This window comes from Eulemur rufifrons, chromosome 30, assembly GCF_041146395.1.
Source record: "Eulemur rufifrons isolate Redbay chromosome 30, OSU_ERuf_1, whole genome shotgun sequence".
Lineage (NCBI taxonomy): Eukaryota > Metazoa > Chordata > Mammalia > Primates > Lemuridae > Eulemur > Eulemur rufifrons.
This window is the reverse complement of record NC_091012.1, coordinates 19,302,007-19,325,298: the sequence shown is the minus strand read 5'-3', so window position 1 is coordinate 19,325,298 and position 23,292 is coordinate 19,302,007.

Below are 23,292 nucleotides of genomic sequence, written 5' to 3'. Positions count from 1 at the left end.
TGGAGGAAAGGAACAAACAGAAGGGACGCTGGTTTCACATAGTTCCCCAACCCTGGCCCACAATCATAGGGTTACTTCACCCAGCAGGTGAGACTTTAGTCTGATTGTCCCTCCCTCACCCAGCAAAACCCAGAATTAGCCTGCCGCCGTAGTCTCATGGAAGGACTGCTAACGCTGACAGCTTTTAAACCCTACTTACTCTGCAGTATTCCCCTGGTCCAAACTGTCCCCTCTTACTCAGAGTCAAAGCCAAAGCCCTTACGGTGGCCTGTGAACCCAAAGCCATCTGGCCCATTTCCTCTCTGGGCTCCTCACCTCCCACTCTCCCCCTTGCTCACTCTGATCCAGCCACGCAGGCCCAGGACCCCTCACCGTTTATGAAACACACCAAGCCCAGTCCTGCCTCGGGGCCTTTGCACTGCCTTTTTCCTGTCTGGAACTCTCTCCTCTCCTAGTGTTTTATCTGCCCCCCTCAAATGTCACACTCTCGGAGGGGCTTTCTTGGCCACACTATTTAAAATGGCATCCTGCTTCCCCTGCCCTCTCCTTGGTCCTGTCACCTCCTCCCCCTGCAGGGCCCAAAGCAAGGCACTAATGAAAGGGGCCCAGGTGTGCTGGGGCATCTGGTCCTGGAAACGTCCCACACGACACCCAATCCGGGGCTCAGTCCAGAAGCCCAGGCCTTGAGCCAGCTGCTCCCCTTGACAGGAGCGTGGCTGAGGACTGAGAAGTCCCCTCCTCACCGATGCCACCACCTTTAGCTGTTGCTGGACACCGGGCTGATGATCTGCTCCAGCTTCTGGCGCAACTTACGCTTTCGACAGGAGACATCGCGGTCCAGAGCAGTAAGAATCTGGGGGAGAAGGGTACCCTGGAGCTGGGCTCTCGAGGAGGGGCCAGCTCCGCGGTTCGAAGCCCCCACTTCCCAGCTGGGCTCTTCCCTCCCACACACCTCAGCCCCTCCCTCCTGCCTGGAGACCCTGTGCTCAGCTGACCCTCTTACCTCTGAACAGACCCACCAGTTTCTGGATGCCAGGGCCCCTCCAACTACAGAACGCTCTTCTCCGCCTCTCCGCACCTGCAGTGCAGGCCCTCCCGAGAGTGGTCTAGACTCACTGTTCAAGATCCCCTCTTCCCACGCCCTCCTAATCCAACGATCTCAGCTTTCACCCTAAGAAGCTAGGGGGAAAAAAGAGCAAACTAGCTCAAGAGAAGCAGAAGGAAGAGATAATAAATAAAATAGCAGAAATCACTGAAACAGGTAAAAGAGTAATAAGGAATACTATGAAAAACTTTGTGACAATAAATTCAATGACCTAGATGAAATGGAAAATTTCCTTGAAAGGCACATATTACTAAAACTGACACAAGAAGATAACAGGTTCTCTGTGTCAATTAAAGAAAATGAATTCATATTTAAAAACCTCCCCACAAAGAAAACACCAAGCCAGGTGCTATATTGGCTATTTCTATCAAACATTTAAGAAAGAAACTGTTCAACTCTCACACCTTTTTTTTCAGAAATAGACGAATGAGAGCAGTATTACTGGGAAACAAATTCAGACAAAAACATCACCAAGAAGACAGCTACCCAACCAACATCCCTTATGAGCATGATTTAAAAATAATTAACAAAAAACTGGTAAATCAAATTCAATAATATATTAAAAATCTAGTGCACTAAGATCAAGTATGCCTTATCCTAGAAATGAATGGTTTAACAGACGAAATCAATGTCATTCACCAGATTAACAGAATGAAGGAGAAAATTCATATGATCATCTCAATAGTTGCAAAAATAGCTCCTTTCACACAATTCAGTACCCATTCATGATGTAAAACAAAATCTCAGCAAACTAGGAATAAAGGGGAACTTCCTCAACCTATAACGGGTTTCTACAAAAAACTTATAAGTAGCATCATACTTCCTGGTCAAAAACAGAATATTTTTCCTGTAAGATCAGAAATAAGGCATGTTATGTCTACTCTCACCTTCTATTCCATAGGAGGTTACAGTCATTGAGATCAGGCAAGACAAAAAGACCATATAAATTTGAAGTGAAGAATTAAACTTGTCTTTATATGCATAAAACATGACCATGTGCACAGATAATCCCAAGGAATCTACCTAAATACCATTAAAACTAATAAGTGAGTACAGCATAGCAAGGTCTCAACATACAAGTTTAATACAATACTCATTGTATATATACTAAAAATGGCCAAATGGATAATACAATTTTAAAATATCATTTATAATACCAGCAAAATTAAATACTTAGGGATAAATTTAAGAAAATTCTTTCAAGACCTATACATGAAAACAATGGGAGAAGTCAAAGAAGACCTTCTTCTAGGAGAGATATGCCACGTTCATGTTCTTCTAATCAGGTTCAGAAAACTGGATATGGTTAAGGTGCCAATTCTGCCCAATTGATCTGTAGATTCAATCAAAATGCAGCAGGCATTTCTGTAGAAATTGATGAGCTGATTCTAAAATCGATACGGAAATGCAAAAGAACCTGCAATTGTCCCAAAAGTTTGAATGAGAACAAAGTTAGCTGAGCTGCTAGATGGCGGACGAGAAAAACCACCAGCCAGAGTGTCTCTGCAAGAAAGACAGATTTTAGAAGAAAGTGAAAAACAATAAACAGGCAGACAAACACAGATCGGATGAGGGTCGGAAGGAAGGGTACCTGAAACTACAGGAGACTCCACAGGAAGAAGCTGCGAAGGAGAACTGAAAGGAGAAAGGCCCCCGAGAGGCTTGGAGACCAGTGACAAGGGTAGGTGGGGCGGTTAAATTTCCCCTCCCTTCCATCTTGGACTGCTGGTGGGCTGCTCAGCGGTTGGAGAGACCTGCTCACACCAGCCCAGAGACGGCCGCCGCCAGTGAGCCTTGAGCTTCTTGCGGATAGGGCACCAGGCTCCCAGCTCCCACGGGGTACCTCCCGGTCCGCAGACCCCAGCCGATAGGCAGGTGCCATATTGCTTCATTCTCCCCTTCCCCTTCCCTACCCTACGAGGAAAAAAAAAAAACAAAAAACAAAAAAACAAAAACAAACAGACAAAAAACCAAACAAAACACAACACAGTGTAGCCTAATTTAAGTCTTACTTTAAACATACAGTATTTAAGACAGTGTGGGTTGCCGGGTGCAGTGGCTCATGCCTGTAAGTGTAGCACCTTGTGAGGCCAAGGCAGGAGGATCGCTTGAGCTCAGGAGTTCGAGACCAGCCTGAGCAAGAGTGAGACTCTGTCTCTACTAAAAATAGAAAAAATTAGCCATGCGTGGTGGTGTGCGCCTGTAGTCTCAGCTACTTGGGAGGCTGAGGCAGGAGGATCACCTGAGCCCAGGAGTTGGAGGCTGCAGTGACCTATGATGACACCACTGCATTTTACCCAAGGTGACAGAGGGAGACTCTGTCTCAAAAGAAAAAAAAAAGAGAGAGAGAGAGAGAGAGAGAGAGAGACAGCATGGAAGTGGTGCCAAGGTAGATGCATATATAGATCAATGGGACAAAGGTGAAAGGCCAGAAGCAGACCCACACACATAAGGTCCAGTGATTTTTGACAAAGGTGTCAAGGTAATTCAATGGGGGAAGGATGGCCTTTTGACCAGATGGGTTTGGAACCACTAGATACACTAGATACCTGTATGGAGAAAAACAAATACCTCAACACTGATCTCCTGCCAGACTCAAAGACTGAGTTAAAAGAGTCATAGCTCTACATGTAAAAGCTAAAACTATAAAAATTTAAGAAATCATAGGAGAAAATCTTTGTGGTCTTTTCAGAGGAAAATAATTCATATATGAATTCTGTATCAATAAGCATGTAGCGGAAAGGGAAGAAATAGTAAAATCGACTTCATCAACAAAAAAATGTAAGTCGGGCTTTGTCACTAGCTTGTTCATAATTGTAGTAGTTTCCTAGGGCTGCCATAACCAAGTACCACAAACTTGGCTGAAAACTACAGAAATTGTTTCTCTCACAGTTCGGGAGGCTAGAAGTCTGAGATCAAAGTGTCCACAGGGTTGGTTCCTTCTGGAGGCTCTGAGGAAGATTCCGTTCCATGGCTCTCCTAGCTTTCAGTGCTTGCTGGTAATCCTTGGTGTTCTCTGGCTTACAGATGCATCGCTACAATGTCTGCTGCATCACATGGCCTTGTCCTCTCCTTGTCTCTGTGTATTCACATGGCCTTCTCATAAGGACACCAGTCATTGGATTTAGGGCCCACCCTAAGCCAACGTCACCTCATCTCAACTAATTACATCTACAAAGACCCTATCTCCAAATCAGATCACATTCACAGGAACCCAGGGGATCGGACTTCAACATACCATGTCGGGAGACACAATTCAACCCACAATGGTAATCCTCCGTTATTCCCGTCGCACTCAGAGCACAAGCCCTTATGCTGACCTCCAAGGCCCTCCTATACCATCTGGTCCCTGTCACCTCTCTGCCTGCTCTCCTGCTACTGTCCTCTTCACTCAGTCTGGGCCAGCGTCTCCTCACTCTCCCTCACCTCCTTCAAGTCTTTCCTTCCATCCTTTCCTGACAATGAAGCCTACCCCAACCATCCCATTTAAAATTAAAAACTACTCCTGCCAGCAGTCTCTAGCCCTCCTCCCTGCTTTCTTTTACGCCACAATACTCACTACCTGCCAATACACTACATGATGTACCTATTTGTGTTGATAATTGGCTGACTCTCCCCGTTACTATGAAACCCCCATGGATGCCCGGCACAATGTCTAGCAATAAATGTTCCTTGAATTGTTGGACAGATAAAGTTAATACAGAAAATGTAAGAAAATAGCCTTCTAACCTACAGGTAGGGAAGGACATAGCTTAAAAATAGTTTAAATCTGACAGAATCAAACATAGTTTAAAACTGAGTAGGGACTGATAACAAGAATATTTTTAAAAATCTCCTGCAGGTCCTCAAGAAGACAGCAATCCCCATTTTCCTTTTTTTTTCTTTTTTCTTTTTTTAGCCATTCAAATTTAGCAGTGGCGGGGGGGGGGGAGGTGAATAATCGCCATTTTTAAATGGGAAAAGGGTATGAATTGTCTATTTACAGAAGAACCCCAGAAAGGCCACAAGGATATGGTGGGAGTATGGACAGGTACAGTTATAGCAGAGAGGAATTCGGTACTACTGGGTCCAATTAAGTGTGCCCATCCCTAAACCCCAGCAATTCTGCTCCTGGGAAGTTGTCACTTGTCCCACAACAGGGTATACGTGAGGACGTTCATCAGGGCACTGTTTGTGGGGCAGAAGTTGGAGCCTCCTAAAGGTTCCACTGACTTGCACTTCTGCCCTTCTTTTAGACCCTTAGATGATCTGGCTAATTCACGATCTTCCTCTCATGATGTGAGCATCTGCAGAAGTCATCAGCATGCTGGCCTATTGCTCAGTATGTTCTCTGTGGCATCCTTCACGTATCTGACCAGACAAGCCATGCCTACTTTCCACCTTATTTATGTCAATCTAGTTATTCACGATGTTTTCTTCCCCCTAGTGGGGATGATAAAAACTTGTTTGCTAAACCTAAACCTGTAAAAACTTCTGCTCACAGCTTCATCTTTGCAACTCCTTCAGGGGAAACTGGAAGGAAGAACTCATGTAACCATCTATAATTGATGGTGAGCCACTAAGTCTCATTTAGCTTTCGTACCAGAGCCTGTCTGGGCCTCCCTGGTCCTGCTCCCCACTGCCCGTTACTCACAGGGTGGACTGGCCTGTTCTCCCTTTTCTCATGTTTATCTGTTACTCTGGTCTAAGTCTTAAGTGCTGCTACAGCCTCTGATTTAGCTTGAGAAAACGTGTGGCTTTAAGATTTGGATAACCTGAATCATTTACTCTCCACGGAGTTCACTGATACAGTCTACTCACACCTACTGTATATTCCTTTTTCATCCTTTTCCTATAGGTCCAGGTTTCCATCTGCAACCTTTGACATACTTCCTTTGATGTGTTTCAACTAAAATATTAATATCATCTTTATTACTCATAAAATGATTTGCAAGAATGTGACTCAGGCAGAAGAGCCAATTGAACTTGCTAACTCCCTTCTGGGCAACTAGACCCTGGGACAGCCCACCTAAGGGGAAGGCTGGGGCTTAGGACTGATACACTTGCCCACGTTGCTGCCTCCCACTGTCCGGGTCATTCCTGGTGACACTCATGTATCTGACATATCTGTTCTGTCACACACACACACACACACACACGCACACACACTCAGATTCACTCTGTCATACTCATTCGGCCAAATGCTATGTCTCACATATCTATTATATTCTTGTGTTACTCTCTGTAATTCTTTCTCCATCACATTTATTCTCTTTCACACCCCATGTCTTTCGGACCATATCTGTGTCACATTCTCTGTGCTACACACTCTGTCACTGTTTCCGAGTCAAACTTTCTTCCTGCCACACACCCCATCCCTTTACATTTCTCTCTCAACTACAAATTCTCTCAGTTATACTCTTTCAGTCAGAAGTGTTCCCTGTCACACTGTCATACTCCCTCTGTTCCTCTCACTCTGTGAAATTCGCTGTCACACACACGCTTTCTGGCTCACCCTATCTTTGTCAGAATATATTTCTGTCTCTCTTTGTGCCACACAGACTCTATCACCGTCATCTTCCCTTACACATCTCACTACAAGACAGAATCTGGCCCCAGTGCTTGGGGGAGCACCGTGGTCATCGTGGTTCCTGTGCGATACAGAAATCAATTGTCTTCTTAGATAAGTCTGGGGAAGAGGTGGGCTCAGTCCTTACACAGGGAGGCCCTGTTCCCAGAGTCCTCAGCTTCACATCTCAGTAAAAGGTCCTTTCAGCAGGGGCCAGGAGGCCACACTCCTCTGTGGTGGAGTATGTCCTCAGATGCTGGCAACCTCAGAAAGAACAGGGATAATCCCGCTAGAGTATCCCCAAGATAAGGGCAGCAGGAAAGCTTCAGAGCACACTGGGAATTTGGGAAGGAATGCTGGGATGGAGGACTGGGATGATCCAAGACATGAGAGAGAGAGTACCTGATCAGGAATCAGAAGACTTGGGGTTTATTCCTGAACATCCCGCCAACTGGCCAAAGCTTGCAAATGAATAACATAACCTCCCTGAGATACAGTTTCCCCAACTGTCCATGTATGTGTGGGACAGGTTCAGCCTTGGAGTTGGAGTTTAGAGGTCAGGACTTAAGGAGGAATGGGGCAGTGGGAGCAGAGGCCCCCTAGGGAGAGGTTCTGAGGGCAGGTGCTGGAATTTAGGGCAGGACACACAGCCCCAGTTTCCACCCTGAGGCCTGGCTTTCATCACCTGTCCCCTCCACTCTGCTGTGGGCATGGGCAGAGCTAAGAAGCGTGAAAGCAGCTGGGAAAGGATTAGCCCCGTCCTTCCACATCCTCACTAGACACCTGCCATCTGCCCCATCAGATAGCTCTGAAATGGTGCCAACTTTTCTATTTTAGTAGGCAGCCTTAAACTGCTCTGGAGCAAAGGATACAAGTTCTGTCAGAGAAGAAATCTATCAGAAAGCAGGAAGCAAGGAGGAGTCAATGCTCAGTGTCCTGCCCCCACTTCCCACCCAGTGGGATCATCACAGCTGAGGAGCTTGGTCAGAAAGGGTCTGGGGTCTGCAGAAGCAGACATGGAGGCTCTGGGAGTTTAAGAGCCTTGCCCAGGCCCGAGCCCCTCCTGTTGCAACAGTTGCGCCTTGCAGAGACACACAGCTCCCAGGGCAACGCTGCCCCCGCCCTGCCCGCCTCCAGTTGTATCTTTCCTGTTGATCTGACCCCCTTCCAGACACAGAAGTACACCAGCACCCAGCAGGCCAGCAGACACAGGGTCATATCCCAGTTGAGGGCCCTGGTACCTCCAGCCCCCCAGACAGCCGCAAGACTTTGTTCCTAGGAGAGGGAGACGCCCCGAGGGCTGTGCCAGCAGGGGACGGACAAGGCCAATGAGATCTGCCCAGCGGTGTGCCTGGAGGCTGGGAGGTCCTGGCCGGCGGGAGGCGGTGGGGCCCTCACCCTGCACTTCCCCCCCCACCAAGCGAGGCAGGCACGAGGGAAGGGCAGTGTACCATGTCGTTGAAGGAGCAAGGCCCGTCCGAGCCCCAGGGACTGGCCTGGGCGCTCCCCGAGGACAGGCGGGGACTGGGAGTGACTGCTCTGCATCCCGGGTCTCCAGTGTGCTTGGGGGAGACCCTCGGATGGGACAGGCCAGGCCCAGGGGCGCCCGACCCGCGGCCAGAACGTGCCGACGGGGCCCAGTGGCAGAAGGAAGCAGCCGGGTGCCTGAAGTCCTCAGCACAAGCCGGTTCGCACAGGCACATGGGGGAGCCCTGGTCGCGTCCGGCTTTTAAGTGCGCAACCTCGGAAGGGCGCCTCAGTGTTCTCCTGACAGGAACCGACAACAAGGTCCGATCACCGGAAAGGTTGGCCCTGCGGGCATCGGCACCGCCTTCCAGGCAGGCCCGCGGGGTGGGCTGGGAGTGGTAGTAAAATCTATCTGGACATTTATTTGACGGGCTGGTTGGCAGCAAGCCACGTGCCCAGCGGCCTCACTCATCCGGGGTCTCCAGGACCACAACAGGGCCCTCGGCAGAAAACACTATAGATACCTGTTTGCGCAGGTGTGCTGGACTCCCATGTGCTTGAGGGGGTGGAGCTTTGTGAGGGAGCGCTTATTGGTCAGACAATACGGGGCTGTAATTGGCCCGCAGGGGTTCCATTTGGGCAGGAACCAATCAAGATCCCGATGGCTTCAAAAGGCGTCTGTTTGCGCAGGCGTAGTGGGGATCCCACGGTGCATTGCGCACGCAAAGAGGCGCTTCGTGAGGGCGCTGAGCGGACGAAAGGCTTCCAGTTCGGCTCTGAGGAAAAAGGCAGAGGAGCAGCAGTTATGCAGGCTCCCGACGAAGGCACAGGCAGCACGGCTGGCACAGGGGTTGGCCAGGGTGGCCCGGGTGGCCCCGAAGGTCAGGGTGGCCCTAGTGGCCCTGACAACCCTGGTCTCCCTGGTGTCCAGGAAGGCCAGGGTGGCCCTGGAGGCCCCAGTCGTCCCAGTGGCCCTGGCAGCCAGGTTAGCCCTGGTGGCCCTGACAGCCAGAACGGCTCTTCCAGCCCTCAGGGCTTGGGTGGCCCTGGCGCCCCTGACAGCCAGGGTGGCCCCAGCACTCTTGAGGTCCAAGGGTGGCCCAGCAGGCCCAGGTGGTCCCAGAGTTCAGGAAATGATGGGAGCAGCAGCTGCAAGTGCGCCCCGTGTTGACTGGGCCACATGTATTTCAGGACCAGGTGGAGACGCACCACCAGTGGCCTTAAGACCGGGAAGCCGACAGATGGTCATGTATCCTTTCCAGTGAGCTTTCGGGCCTGGTGGCCGGGGATGGGCCAGATGGCCTGCACGGCTAAGAGGGCCAGAGAGGGCTTTTGTGGACAGGGCATAAGGCAGCCTGCAGAGACAAACAGGAAAATAGAGCGGGGAACGGGTGTAGTCTGTTGGGAGGAGAGTTGATGCTTGAAGGGCTGGAGGGTGAGTAAGCAGGCCTGAAGGCGCTGGGGAGATGGGGCAGGAAAACTGAGTGGAAGAGGCAGGCCAAGGTGGCCCGAGCTGGCAGGACTGGGTATGTGTGTGTTCAGGGGGTGAGGTTGCGTAGCCTGAGGGGCAGCCTGGGGTGAAGGCTGGCCTCTGAGCTGTAAGGAGGCCTGAAACGCTGGCAAATTCAGTAGCAGATGATGCCTTAACCATTTCTCCCTCAGCATCCTCACTGTGCCTTTCCCGTCACCCCTGGAGGCAGAGATGGCTCTCAGGTCCATGGCCTCAGATGCCCAACGCCACCAGCAGCTGGCAGTTCAAAAGGAGTTCAGAGTGAATGGCAGTGCTCTGGCTGTGTCAGTTCTAGAAGGAGCCCAAGTGGAGGGTGGTGGCAAGTCCTCAAGGCAAAGAGCCAGTCTCAGCCCCAGGGACTCTGTAATGGATATAGGGAGACACCTAAGTGTTAGGTCTCAGGAGGGGTGTGGTGTACTGGGTGTAAAACAAAGTAATCACCTTTAACTTGCTTTTCTCACCTCACTTTTAGAAGATGGGCAGCTGAAGACACTGAGCTCCTTCAGATTTCCATCAACTCCTTCCTGGACAACCTGTCCTTGGTGATGAGGAACATTCAGCATATTGGGCCTTCCTTTCCACTAAGTCTTGGCTAGGAAAAGAAGGCTGAAACCTAACCTTGTGACCCTTACCAGGCAAGGCATAGGGAATTGATTCCCGCAGTAGTTGCCACTTTATGAAGGCCTAATTTGTTTGCCTGTATTGGCTTTTGGGCTCTCACTGCCCAATTGCTTTGTTTCTCTGTTGCTTTAGGGGGAGCTGATTAAGTGTTTGTTGCTTCAGAAAATAAAAGAGCTACTGTTCTGTTTCTGAGTTTATTTTCAGCCACTGTTCCTCTAGATGTTCTTATCTTTTTTTTTCTTGCTTGGGGGCGGGGTGTCTGGAATTCAGATAGTAATACAAATTAATTGAAGAAAATTTAGGAAACCAATAAGTTAAACTCTGTCCTAATGTTCAGCATTAAGTACTGTCAACATTTTGGAATATTTTTGTAATTTCGTTCTTGTATTTATACACTGACTATATGGCAATAATACAAACATATATTTTGCAACTTGAACACTAATTTTTATTGAAATTATTACTTATTTTTGAGACAGAGTCTCACTCTGTTCTTTTGAGTAGAGTGCCATGGCTTCAGCCTAGCTGACAGCAACCTCAAACTCCTGGGCTCAAGCGATCCTGCTGCGTCACCCTCCCAAGTAGATGGGATTACAGGCACGTGCCATGATCCCTGGGTAATTTTTCTGTATTTAGTAGAGACAGGGTCTCGCTCTTGCTCAGGCTGGTCTCCAGCTCCTGAGCTCAAGTGGTCCTGCTGCCTCAGACTGTTAGGATTACACGCGTGAGCCACGGTGCCCTGCCTGAAATTCTTTTATTGAACCTGAGATTTACCGCTTTCAAAAATTCTATAACACTACAATAGTAAATGGATGCAAAAGATACATTATACTGAAATTATTGAACACTTAAATTGTGCAAAATTTTTGCCCTATTATAGGTAAGAATTCCATGGAATTCTTGTACATAAGTCTTTCTATGAATGGTAATTTCATGAAGATAGACCTCAAAGGTAGAAATACGGAGTTGATTATTTACTTGTAATTTTTAAGGCTCTTGATCACAACTGGTATCCAGAAGATGTGCCCCCCCCAACCAGATTTCTGGTTTGCCAATATTCTTGTCACCATTGCGTTGACTTCCTGCCAAAATAAAACACTTCTTTTGTGTGAGAAGAGAAAACATCACGAAACACTAGAACAGGAAACCTGTGGCTCACTTGCCTTATTCCAGATCAGTGAAGAAAAGTGCTGGCACAATTGGTTAAGTATTTGAGCAAGACGGGTTAGCTCCCTCTAAAATATCCCGCAGTCTTGTTCAATTCACCAGTGAGTTCTATTGCAGTCACTTCTGTAGATCTCATTGGCTTCTCTACATGGGCAATCAGGTTGCCCGCAGGTAAAGAACGTTCTACCTCTTCCGGTCTCGGTGCCTTTCACTGCTTGATTTCTCTCCTCATGATGGGCTGGATTTGTGGATTCTTGGCATGCCTGGTACTTTTTAAAGGATTGCACACATTGTGTATTTTGCCTTGAGTGGGTACTGTATACTTTTGTATTCCTAAATGTATTTTTTTTTTTTTTTGAGACAGAGTCTCACTCTGTTGCCTGTTCTAGAGTGCCATGGGCACCTAGCTCACAGCAACCTCAAACTCCTGGGCTCAAGCAATCCTCCTCCCTCAGCCTCCCGAGTAGCTGGGACTACAGGCATGCACCACTATGCCTGGCTAATTTTTCTATATATATATTTACTTGTCCATATAATTTCTTTCTATTTTTCAGTAGAGACGGGGTCTCACTCTTGCTCAGGCTGGTCTCCAACTCCTGAGCTCAAACGACCCACCCACCTCGGCTTCCCAGATTGCTAGGATCACAGGCATGAGCCACCACGCCCGGCCCCTAAACGTATTCTTTAGCTCTGTTTTTGAATGCCATCAAGTCACCTGGAAACAGTTTAATCTTTTACATTCTTTGCTTTTTAACATCTGCTAGGTAGAATGGGAGCAGTTTTTAGTGTAGGATTAATTTTTCCCACACTATTGAGGTAAGCTACTTCTGCGTGACTTGCCCGATGCCACTGGAATTAGGAGATTTTTTTTTTTTTCGTTGCTAGGTGAAACAACAGCAGATTTTAATGTAGGACTAATTTATTTCCCAACTACTGGGGCAAGATCCTTCTGAGTGTTGCTGCATTAGGACGTTTTTTATTCTGGCAGGAGGGACAAAGTGCTCTTCCTGGTCCTCCTTGGACACTGAGCATAGTTGCCTTTAACGCTGTCTGGTGGCCCTTTCCCAGGCCTAGGGTAGTTCCCCCATGTGCGCGTGCTGATCCGTGGTCTGCAGAGGGTCTAAGGGGACCCTCTGTAGGCGCCCAGTGTTCTCTCTGTCTGCAGCTCTTGATCTATAGTACGCCGGACTTTGGTCTGCTTGTCCCTCCCTCTCCCAGAAAAGACTGGAATCGGCCTGCTGCCCTGGCCTCACAGATGAACTGCTGAAGCTGCTGGGCTGCTTCAAACCCCAGTCAGGCCCCTGTTCAAAACCCTCAAATGGGCTCCCCTCCCATTCAGAGTCAAAGCCAAGCCCTTACAGTGTCCTACAAAATCCAGTGTGGCCCATTTCCTCTCTGGTCTCACCCACTCCCACTCTCCCCCTTGTTCAATGCACCCCAGCCCCACTGGCCTCCTCGCCCTGTGGGAAACACACCAGGCCCACTCCTGCCTCAGGGCCTGCGCATTGTCCTTTCCCGTCTGGAGCTATTCACCTCGGGTTTCACCTGGGCCCCTCCCTGACCTCCTTCCGGTGCTCCTCAATTGTCACCTCAGTGGCTACAACACATAGTATCTGGGTTATAGGCACACTTACAACTTTCACTCAAATGTCACAAAAGCAATTGATGAAACAAGAACGTGCATACTCCTGTGTTATTCTGAAATAACATTGTAGAAAATGTCACCCCCCTCAGAAAGGCTTTTCTGGCCACCGTGTTTAAAATCGCATCCCGCCTGGCCTGCATTATCTCCAGCTCCTGGAACAGTGCCAGCCTGGCACAGAGTAGCCCCAGACCAACGTGCTACTGATCAGACCGTGGTCCCTCTATCACCCAAGTCTTTTTAAACGCCATTCTCTTGGCCCAGAACACTCCTCGCCTGCCCTGGCTTCCCTCCTTCGCCCTGCTCTAACAGGTTAGGATGCGAGGTGGGTTGGTGCATCATGTTGGAGATACACCAGGACGGTAAGGTGATGTCCAATTTCTAGGAGTCGGGTATGATCGAAACCACTGGAGGGTTTTAAACAACAGTGTAGAGGCACGATCCACCTTGTATCTTAGCAGGGTCTCTCTGCCTCTGATGCTGAGAATGGGCTGCAGGGAGCCAGGGCAGAAGCAGGGAGACCGGCACCCACGTGAGAGATGATGGCGCCCTGGATCTGGGTGGGGGCGGTGGCGGTGAGGAGCAGGGAGCAGATTCTGCATATATCTTGGAGGTAGAGCCACCGGGATCTTCTGACGGGCTGGACGTAGCCCTGCACCTCCTGAAATGCTCGGGATCCTGCAGTGAGTTACCCTTTCTCACAGAACGGGAGTCCAGCTCATCCAGGGTCCAACGGGTCTGCCCACCTGTCCCAAAGACACAGCCACGCGCCTACTCCAGTTTCCTTGGTTCCTCCCTCTGTCATACCTCTGTCCACAGCTCACACAGACTGTCAGTCAGTGAGGATTTTTTCTCTGGTTGGTGGATGAAATCGTGGGCTCCCTGTTAAAATGTATTCACACACTGGGGTTGAGCGAGCAGCACTGCGCACTGCATCATTAGGGATCTAACAGACTATTTTGTCCTATGGCTGAGAGTAGGACTCTGAAGGACTGGGGCAGGATAGGGGTATTGTTGACGGCTGGAAGGGAGGATGAAAGCGGCTGCAGCACTGATTTCCGGGGCGGTCGTTCGCGTGGGGTGGTGCTGGGGGTCAGCCATGAACACAGGTATCAACAGTCACCTCGCGGTTTGGAGAGACACTTTAAGCTCGTATGTTTTTCTGGCTTTATTTGGGGGATGGGTCGGAGGGGCTGTGGGGGTAGGTAGCCCCTTAGTGCCTGGCGTAGCGTGCTTTGGGAGGTGCCGGGAAGGCCTTGGGAGTGGAAAGTTGCCATTCAGCTCTTGGTGTTGCCGCCACGGGCACTTGGGCGCTCTTGGAACCCACCCTCCAGGGAAGTGAGTTTCGGGGCTGGCCCGGGGGAGCTGGCTGCTTGATGGCCAGGAGCTCATTCGAACGGCCTGTTATTCTTGGAGTCTGAGAAGGTGGAGACTGGAAGAGGCTCTGTGATCTGCTCCAGTTTCCCCCAGCTTGCCACCCTTGCCCTGGTCTTTTACAGATGGGGGGACTTTGGACACACAGAGGGACCACAGGGAATGGACAAGATCTTTCCCTCTGTGCACACCGCTCCAAGTCCTCAACCGTGGTGGCCAGTCTCCCCTCCAGGCTAACTCAGGCCGTGTGTCTCGGCCCCATCTGCCCTGTGACACAGGGCCCGGTCTTTCTTATTTCGGCTGTCTGGACTCCTTGCACTCTGCCCCGCCACCTCCCGGCCCCCAGCTGCATCCAAAGCGCTCCTGCCCAGCTTCCAAGGGGCGAGTCTGCGCAGGCGCCGTGGGGAGCCTGAGGCACCTCTCCTGCAGAGCGGCTGGTCCGGCCTCGCGAGAGCGCCACAGTCTCCGCCAGGGCGCGCAGGCGGCAGGGCGACCTTGGCGGGAACCCAGCGCATGCAGACGGCCCGTGTGCACCAGCGCAGTGGGCATCTCGCCATATACTGTGGGGGAAGGTGCGGAGGGTCATGGGGGAGCCCGGGGGTCTCCAGGCTGTGGGTCGGGCAGGGCGGCTGGCTTCCCCGTGGGCTGTGAGGGAGAAGCAGAGAAGCCATGCAGGCCCCAGTTGCAGGCGCAGCGGGAGGCGCAGGCGGTGAGGCCAGCAATGCTGGGGCAGCGGGTGTCCCCGCAGGCCCCAGAGGTGCTGAAGGATGGGGCGGCGCAGGAGCAGATGCAGCTGCGGCTGGGGTGCTCCCCTGGCCGAGGGTGCATCGCATGCTCCAGGGCAGGGTGGAGAGACCCGGGTCGCAGCATCCGCCTCAACCTTAGAAGGAGGCCCTGGGCACTGAGTGCTGAAGTTGTATCCTTTCCAAAGAGCCCACAGGGTCAAGGCATGGGTGGGGGGAAGGATGGGCCTGGGGTGGCCTTGGACGGGCATGGAGAGATTTGAGGGGCCAGGCATTGGGGGCTTCCCAAAGACATGGTGTGTAGGGGTCTGTGGTGGGCCAAGGGGCGGCCTCGGAGGAAGGACGCCCGAGGCACGAAGTCGCCTTAAGGGCACCTCCACCAGCGCCCTCATGAGCCTTTCCTGCCCTTCGTGGAGGCGGAGATTGCCCACCGGTAACCGGACGCAGGTGGCGGACACCTCAAAGGACGGTCCACTGGGAGTTCGCAGTGATTGGCAGTGGCCTGATTCTGTAAGTGCCAGGAAGGGGCGGGCTGAGTGGGAATGGCAGCCTGTGACATAGCCAGTCTCAGCTGGAGGCGGGGCAGATTTGGGGCAGGGTTGGACACCTGGAGACACCTACGGGTTAAGCCTGTGCTGATCCTGTGGCGCCTAACGGGGGCGCTCTAAGCAAGACACCCAAGGATTAGGTCGAATGGCCATGGGGCTGGGGCTGGGGCTGGGGCTGGGGGTCCGGGGAAATGAGGAGTTAGCTCCGCTAATGTGATTTTCCTTTGCCCTCACTTTTAGCCCAGTAACTGCTGAAAACTCTGGCCTCCTCCACATTTCCGTCGCCCCCTTGCTCAAGCAGCTTTCCGTGGTGGTGCAGACAGACCCTGCAGCGCCTCATGCCCCGGATTTTCGCTAAGCCTGGGCCGGGAAAGGGCGGTTGAAGCCCGGCCCTGTGTCTGTTCCTGGGCAGCCCTCCCTAGGTCAATGATTCCTGGAGCAGCAGCCCCTTTATTGGGACGGGGGGGGGACCTAATTGGCTGCCCGCACTGGCCCTTGGGTGCTCTGTCCCCACTTGTGCGGATTGCTGTGTACATGTTTGTTGCCGCTGAAAATAGAACGGAGCTACTTTTCTGTGTTTGAGTTTCTTTTCAGCTGTTGTGCGTCCAGGTTTTCTCACCTTTGTCCTCGGGTTGGCGCAGAGATTCTGGGATTCAGAGAGTCAAGTAGTGCAGGGTAATCGAAGATAGTTTAGGAAACGCAAGAAGATGACAAGCAACTGGGTCTGGGTACTGTCTGAGCATTAACTACCCGTCAGCAGTTTGAAATACTTTTGTACTTTTATAGTTTTATTATACATTAAATGTACAGCAGTCGTATAAACATATAAGGTTTTGCAGGTTTAATATTAGGGTTTTTGCCTAAAAGGTTTTCATGGTGACCTGGGAGCTTCATCTCTTTCTAAAAAGTGTCAAAGCCCTGTTCTTGAATGAATGCCTAAAAGATGCATTTCAGTGTAGTTGTTGAGCACATAACTTGTTCTCCATTTTTCCCCTGTCACACATAAGGATTCACAGGGAGTCTTGTATAAACATCTCTGCATCAAGGGTTGTTTCCTTCACATGGATCCCAACAGCTAGAATTACTTTCTATTTACTGTTGTATTTCTTTAAGGCTCTGGGTGTGCCATGCAAAGTTGATCTTTAGAAATTGTGCCCTCCTGCCAGAATGCCTGTTTCTCCACATCCTTGTCACTGCGGGATCTGCTTCTGGGTGAAAATTTAAGAAACTTCGTTTGCATGACAAGAGCAAACAATCCAGAAACACTAGAATAAAAATTTTGTGGCTTCCCGGCCTGTTTCAGATCAGTGAAGAAAAGTGCCTGGACAATTGGTTCAGTGTTTTGGGGGAGGGAGGGATGCAGGGCTGGGAAAATATAATTAAAAACAAAATCAGCTGCCAAGTCGGGAAGCGTCTCCACAAAGGTGGAAAACAGCTTTATTACTGAATGAGCGTTGCACCAGAGTGTGATGCCCATCACGGGTGATCTGCTAAAAGACTGCAAAGACAGAAAGAAATCTCCCCCTTTTCCCGAGCCAAGCAGATACCACCCATTGCACACAGGCCCTCAGGACTGACAGTGGCTGGTCGGCAAGTGAGATGACTTGACGGCACCATCTTGGGCCCATAGTTCACCGAAAATTTACCTGGTAATTGGGGTGACCATCTGTATTAGTTAACTGGTGTTACAGACTGAATGTGTGTGTCCTCTCCCCGGCCCCGCATTCCTATGTGCAAGTCCTGACCCCTGTTGTGGCTGTATTTGGAGCTGGCGCCTCTAGAGGAGTAGGAGTAGTTAAGGCTATGGGAGGTCTTAGGTTCAGGGCTCTCATCCAACATGATTAGTGTCCTTGTAAGAGACTGCGAGAGAGCCCTCGTTCTCTCTCTCAGCACACACCCACTGGGGCGGGGCTTTGTGAGGACGCAGGCATCCACAAGCCAGGAAGGTAGCCCTCACCAGAAACTGAATTCGCCCGCACCTTCACCAAAGACATGTAGCCTGCAGAACTGCGGGAAGCAAATGTCTGCTGTTTAAGCCAACCGGTCCGTGGTTCTTTATGACAGCTGCCTGAGCAGACTAGCACAACGGACTTCATTCAATAAAAAGAAAAAAAGATAGTAAAGAGTTCTCATATCGTTATGAAAGGAGCTACATTTGCAACTGGGAGCAAGGTGCCCACTGATGTTGTTAGGCTTCAGTCCTCCCACAGAAACTGGGCGATGGGGCTGCTTTCTCCCCTGATGTTTACATCTCAAAGCGAGGGCTCCTAGGTCCTTCAAAAACACCTTCCTGGGTCACAGAGCTGTCAAGAAGCTTTTTAGCTTTTAAGAACATCTACATCCTTTTCAAAAGAGACAGAGGAAGAACTTAAACATTCTCTGGAGTGAATGCTTGCACAGTGTGGTCCCCAAGCCCTGCGGACCGGTACCGGCTTGTGGCCTGTTAGGAACCGGGCGAAGCTTCATCTGTATTTACGGCCACTCCCCACGGCTCCCATCACCACCTGAGCTCTGTCTGCCTCCTGCCACGTCAGTCACTGTCTCCCGTCACCCCCAGATGGGACCGCCTAGTTGCAGGAAAAGCAGCTCAGGGGGTTTCAGTGATTCTGCCTTATGGTGAGTTGTATAATCATGTCATTATATATCACCACGTCATAGTGATAGAAATAAAGTGCACAATGAATGCCATGTGCTTGAGTCACCCCAAAGCCTTGCCCCCATTCCCAGGTCCATGCAAATATTGTCTTCCAGGAAACCGGTCCCTGGTGCCAAAAAGGTTGGCGACAGCTGCTTTGACAAATGAGAGGAGGAGGAGGAGTCTCTTCCCTTAATCTTCAACAGGGAGAATTAAGGTTCTTATTTTCATTAATAGTTTGCATTTGTCCTTACTCTCTCTAAAACACGCCGTGACCTGAAAACTTGCTGAACTCACTAATCCGTCTAGTCGCTCCTTTGTCAGATCTTCCACGTAGACAGACGGTCATGTCTGCAAACAAAGGCAGGTTTTCTTCTTCCTCGCCGATCTGGACGCCTTTCGCTGCCTGGTTTCTCTCCTCGTAAGGGGTTGCATTTTCCTGCTCTGTGCACCCCTGGTAGTTTTCAAGTGGATGCGAGACGTTGCGGCGTTTCCCTTGACTGCTGGGTATTTCTGTTTTCCTAGACATGTCCGTGAGCTGTGTTCTGGGATGCTGTTAAGTTACTGGGAAGCAGTTTGATCCTTGCTTTGAAGTCTTGCTTTGAAGATGTGCCGCGGGGGACCGGGGCAGCTCTTAGTGTAGGATGAATTTTCCCACGCTGCCGAGGCGAGACCCCTCTGAGCGCCCTGGCCGATGATGAGGTTCTCGGTCCTGGCGGCTGGGAACAGCCACCAGTCGCTGCCCTGCTTGGGCACTGGGCAGAGTTACGTTGCATTTTCTCAGCGGGGTTGAGGGGGTCCTTCCCCTGGCCTCAGCGTAGTTCCCTCACAACGCTTGTGCTCATCAGTGGCCTGTCTGCCGACTGCTCCACTACTCGGGCGGGACCCTCTGCAGGTGCTCAGGGGTCTCTCCCTCTGCAGCTCTTCTCTCTGGTCCTCTGCCCTGCAAACCGCCGCCACCGGACTCTCTGACCCATCTCCCAAACTGCGGGTGTCCACCGGGCTCCACCAGGAAACTCTCTCTCGTGTTTTTTCCCTCTCTCTTTTGTCTTCTTTCTTTCTTTCTTGATTCATATTTTATATACATTAATTACTGACGAGTCGTTGAGAAGGTAGCTCTTCTACAGCACTATCTGCTCTGCCTTCCCCTCCTCACTCCCTCCCTTTCTGGTTCCATTAGATTCTATTCATTTCTGAGGGCTCCCCCCACCCCCGGCCGTGTCAAAAATGGCCTGGTTTCTTTTTGCTTGGTTAGTTTCCGTAATCTCAAAATGGTGATAATACTTTAAACTATCTCCCTTAGTGTCCTCTGTCCTGTCTGTTGGGCTGGTTCTGTCTAGGCCGACTGACTGCACAGCTGTCATCCTGGGACTTCCCTTTGTCCTCACCTGGCATCTAGTCCTGCCCCCCAGGTATTGCTCTTTACTATTTTACTCCTTACTTTTGTTTAGTTGTATTTGCTTTGTAACTCGGGTTTATTGAGGTACAATTTTCATACTGTAAAATTCACACCTCTTTGGTGTACTGTCCTGTGAAATTTTGCAGGTGCATACAGCCGGTTGCCACCAGCACGACTGAGATATAGAGCATTTCCAACACCCTAGATGTTCCCTCCTGCCCGTTTCTAGTCAACTCTTCCCCCAGTCCCTGGCCCCGGGAACTCTCAAGATTCAGGGGATACAAAGGACAGCCCTTTTGCTGGCTCTTCAGGGAGCCATCGCACAGGTTGAGAAGGACAACCAAAATTCTCTGGGAAGAAGGTCCACACTGCTGCCGCTGGCACTAGCCGCCTGGGCCAGGTGTGCTGGCGCTGGTCCTCACGGCTGCTGCTGATCTGGCTGTTGGGGGATGTCACTGCTCTCCTACCACAACAGCAGCACCTCCTTTCTTCGCCAGTTCTTTCCCTGGTGGTTGCAACGTTTTGGCTAGATTCTAGCGTTCTGCAAACGTTGATTCTGACGGTTTTTGCCAGCTCATTAGTTGCTTCTGTGGAGGAATGGAGCCCTGGAGTTTTCTACTACCTACTACTGTTTTTGGAGTTGTCACCCAGAAAACCCTTGCCTTATATTTTACTTACTAAGTAACCAAGTTCTACAGCCAAATACAGGGAGGAAGGAAGGAAGGGAGGGAAGGGGTAGGAGGGAGATTGTACAGAGAGAAGGGAAAAAGAGAAGAGAGCGGGAGAGGAGAGACAGAGACAGAGAGAGGGAAAGAGAGACAGAGAGAGAGAGAGAATAAGGAAGCAAGCAAGCAAGAGTCGTGGGCTCTGGGGTAAACACAGCGCAGCTTGCACTCAGAGGTCTTAGTGGGTGGCCATCGGCAATTAGTACACCTATGTGGCTTTTAACTTTGTTACTCCAAAGCCTACGAAACATGGTGACTCAATCACTGTTCTCAGCAACTGCGGTGATGTGAGAGACTATGAGTTTTGTATGTTGTCGCTAGAGTGATAAATGCAGATGTGTTATCCCTACATCAGTGGGGTAGAAATCGCTGCTTTAGTTGACCAAATACTTACAGCTTTTGCCTCAAACAAATAAAGATACTTCTAAGATGGCAGAAACCTCATTTGCACTGCAATTGTCATCTATTATCTTCCCAATTTATCCCTAATATTTTCCTCTGAGGCTATGATGATAACGATGATACCTATATTCTGCTATGTTTTAGTAATGATTTTACATATGTGAAAAAAGTGGGATAATGAACAATCGTAAGGTCAACTATAAATGATGCAACAATGTCACTTGAGAATGGAAATACAGATGGTATTTCTATGCCAGAAAAAAATGAAAATGTATATGTCTCCTAGCTGCCTGACTCTATATGTCCCACAGCCAGGGCAATGAGCCATCCCTCTGGGAAGTTCCTGCACTTCCCCAAAGAGCAGCCCAAGTGTTTGCTAACTGTTTCTAGGGCTATGGTTTCCAACTTTAAAGTTATGTTAACCATGCAAAATAAAAATTGAAGCCATTCGGTGGTAATTCCAGAGATAGCACATCTATTCTCTTATAAATTAGGGATGCAGTTTGGTTGTATTATAGCAGTAAGGCAGTGCCTGGAATAGAGAAGAAAAGAGAATCAAGTTTCAGAGATGTATGGTCTTAGAGAAATTATCAAGGAACGGTTAGTTTGGGAAGATAAATTATGGTGATCATGTGAAAAGCTGTATTATTCAGGAAATCAAGTCACGAAACAAGCAGCATGTACCAGGCGTGATAGTAATCTGAACCTAACTCAGGGTACTGTGTTGTGTAAAGATTCTAGATAAACAGATTGAACACATATCCTATTTTGGCTGGTGATGATTTTAATGCCGTGTGAAGCCAAGCGATAAATCTTGATAGGGCAATCGATGACAACAAGGAATCTACTGATACCACTGTGGTAGAAACAGCATAATCACGTATACCTCGGGAGATGAGTAATGCTTAGCGTTCCCCATTAGATGGATTCCTTATACATCATAGTCATGCCGCACAGATCGCATTTGTTGATATGACCAGAGCATCCAACATTTCTAACATTCACGTTGCTTACTTGAGAATTGCAAGAAATGTTGACTGTCCCCCAACCAAGACCTTGGCAACAGCTGGATAAGCAGGTTTTCCATATCTTCAAAGGCCATTCATAGCTCTGCTGTGAACTCAGAAAAGCAAAATCTAGGAATTTTATCTGATTTTAAATGAACAAATAAAATTCCGACTTTAAATTTATTTAGCAAAATGTTCACCATACCAAAACACAAATGCAGAAGTACCCAATTTAAACTTTCCAAGAAACGCATACCGGTAAGCTACACAATAAGACAGGGCTATAAAGTAATGAAGACAAGAAATAGTGATAGTCTTTGTGGTGGTTGGCAAAGTGACCACAAATTCCTCCCACCCCCGTATGTGCCTTTGTCCGGTGACTTTGCCGTTTGCTCCTCCCGACAAGGGGTGAAGCCACCTTCTCCCTCGCTTAGACGTGGGCTCCACCCTGTGACTTGTACCGGCCAAAGGGACAGAGCAAACTTGCCACAAGCAGAGACTCTTGAAGCACTTGCACCTTGGGCTTTGCCCTCTCTTGCCACGGGGGAGCCCTCTGTCACCGTGATGTGACTGAGCTGGGGCTGACCTACTACAGGATGAGGGATCCGTGGAGAGAAGAGGCAGCCCCCTCACTCATCATAGCCAACCTGGACGGGTGCGTGAAGGTGTTCTAGATCATCCAGCCCCAGCCAGTCAGCCTAAATGAGAAAAACTGCCCAGGGGATGCCCACAACTGAGACCAGTAATAAATGCCGGCTTGAAGCCATGAAGTTGGGGGCGATGTGTTCTGCGGGAAGAACGAACTGAGTCAGTCTTCACGTAGCCTTTTCTAGCTTTCATGCAACTAACCTCTTTTTCAGAACCACCATCATTACAACAAAAGGTCGACAAAATCCAGCAGGATCAAAGCAAAAAATTAAGTTAAATGTAATTAACGTGATAGCAGGATATGAAATTTTTAGTTGATCAAAATTAATATTTTTGCATACTTCCCCATAGAAACTATGTTACTGTCTATTAGTGTCACAAATCCTGACATAATATACAAGATTAGACATTACATTTGATAGACCATTTACCCAATTAAACATCACGCCCAGTAAAATGTAAGGCACTGGGAAATCTTAAAATTAATTTCTCTGAAAGAGCCTTTTCCTTGATCGGATGGTTTCTCAAGACCCCGCTTTGATAGAATCTCGGTTATCTGGCCTGGCGGGGGGCTTTGATCCTGCCCTCCTGATTTAGTGTCTGCTGATCAGAAGAGGAAACCAGCGTGGCAAATGGGGAGGAAGGTGTGTGAAGCGCTGCTTGGGATGCTGACGGCAAGGGATGGACAGACGAAGAGGGCAAGAGTGACAGGGTGTGACCTGGGCGCTGACGAAACGAGGACCACAAACGA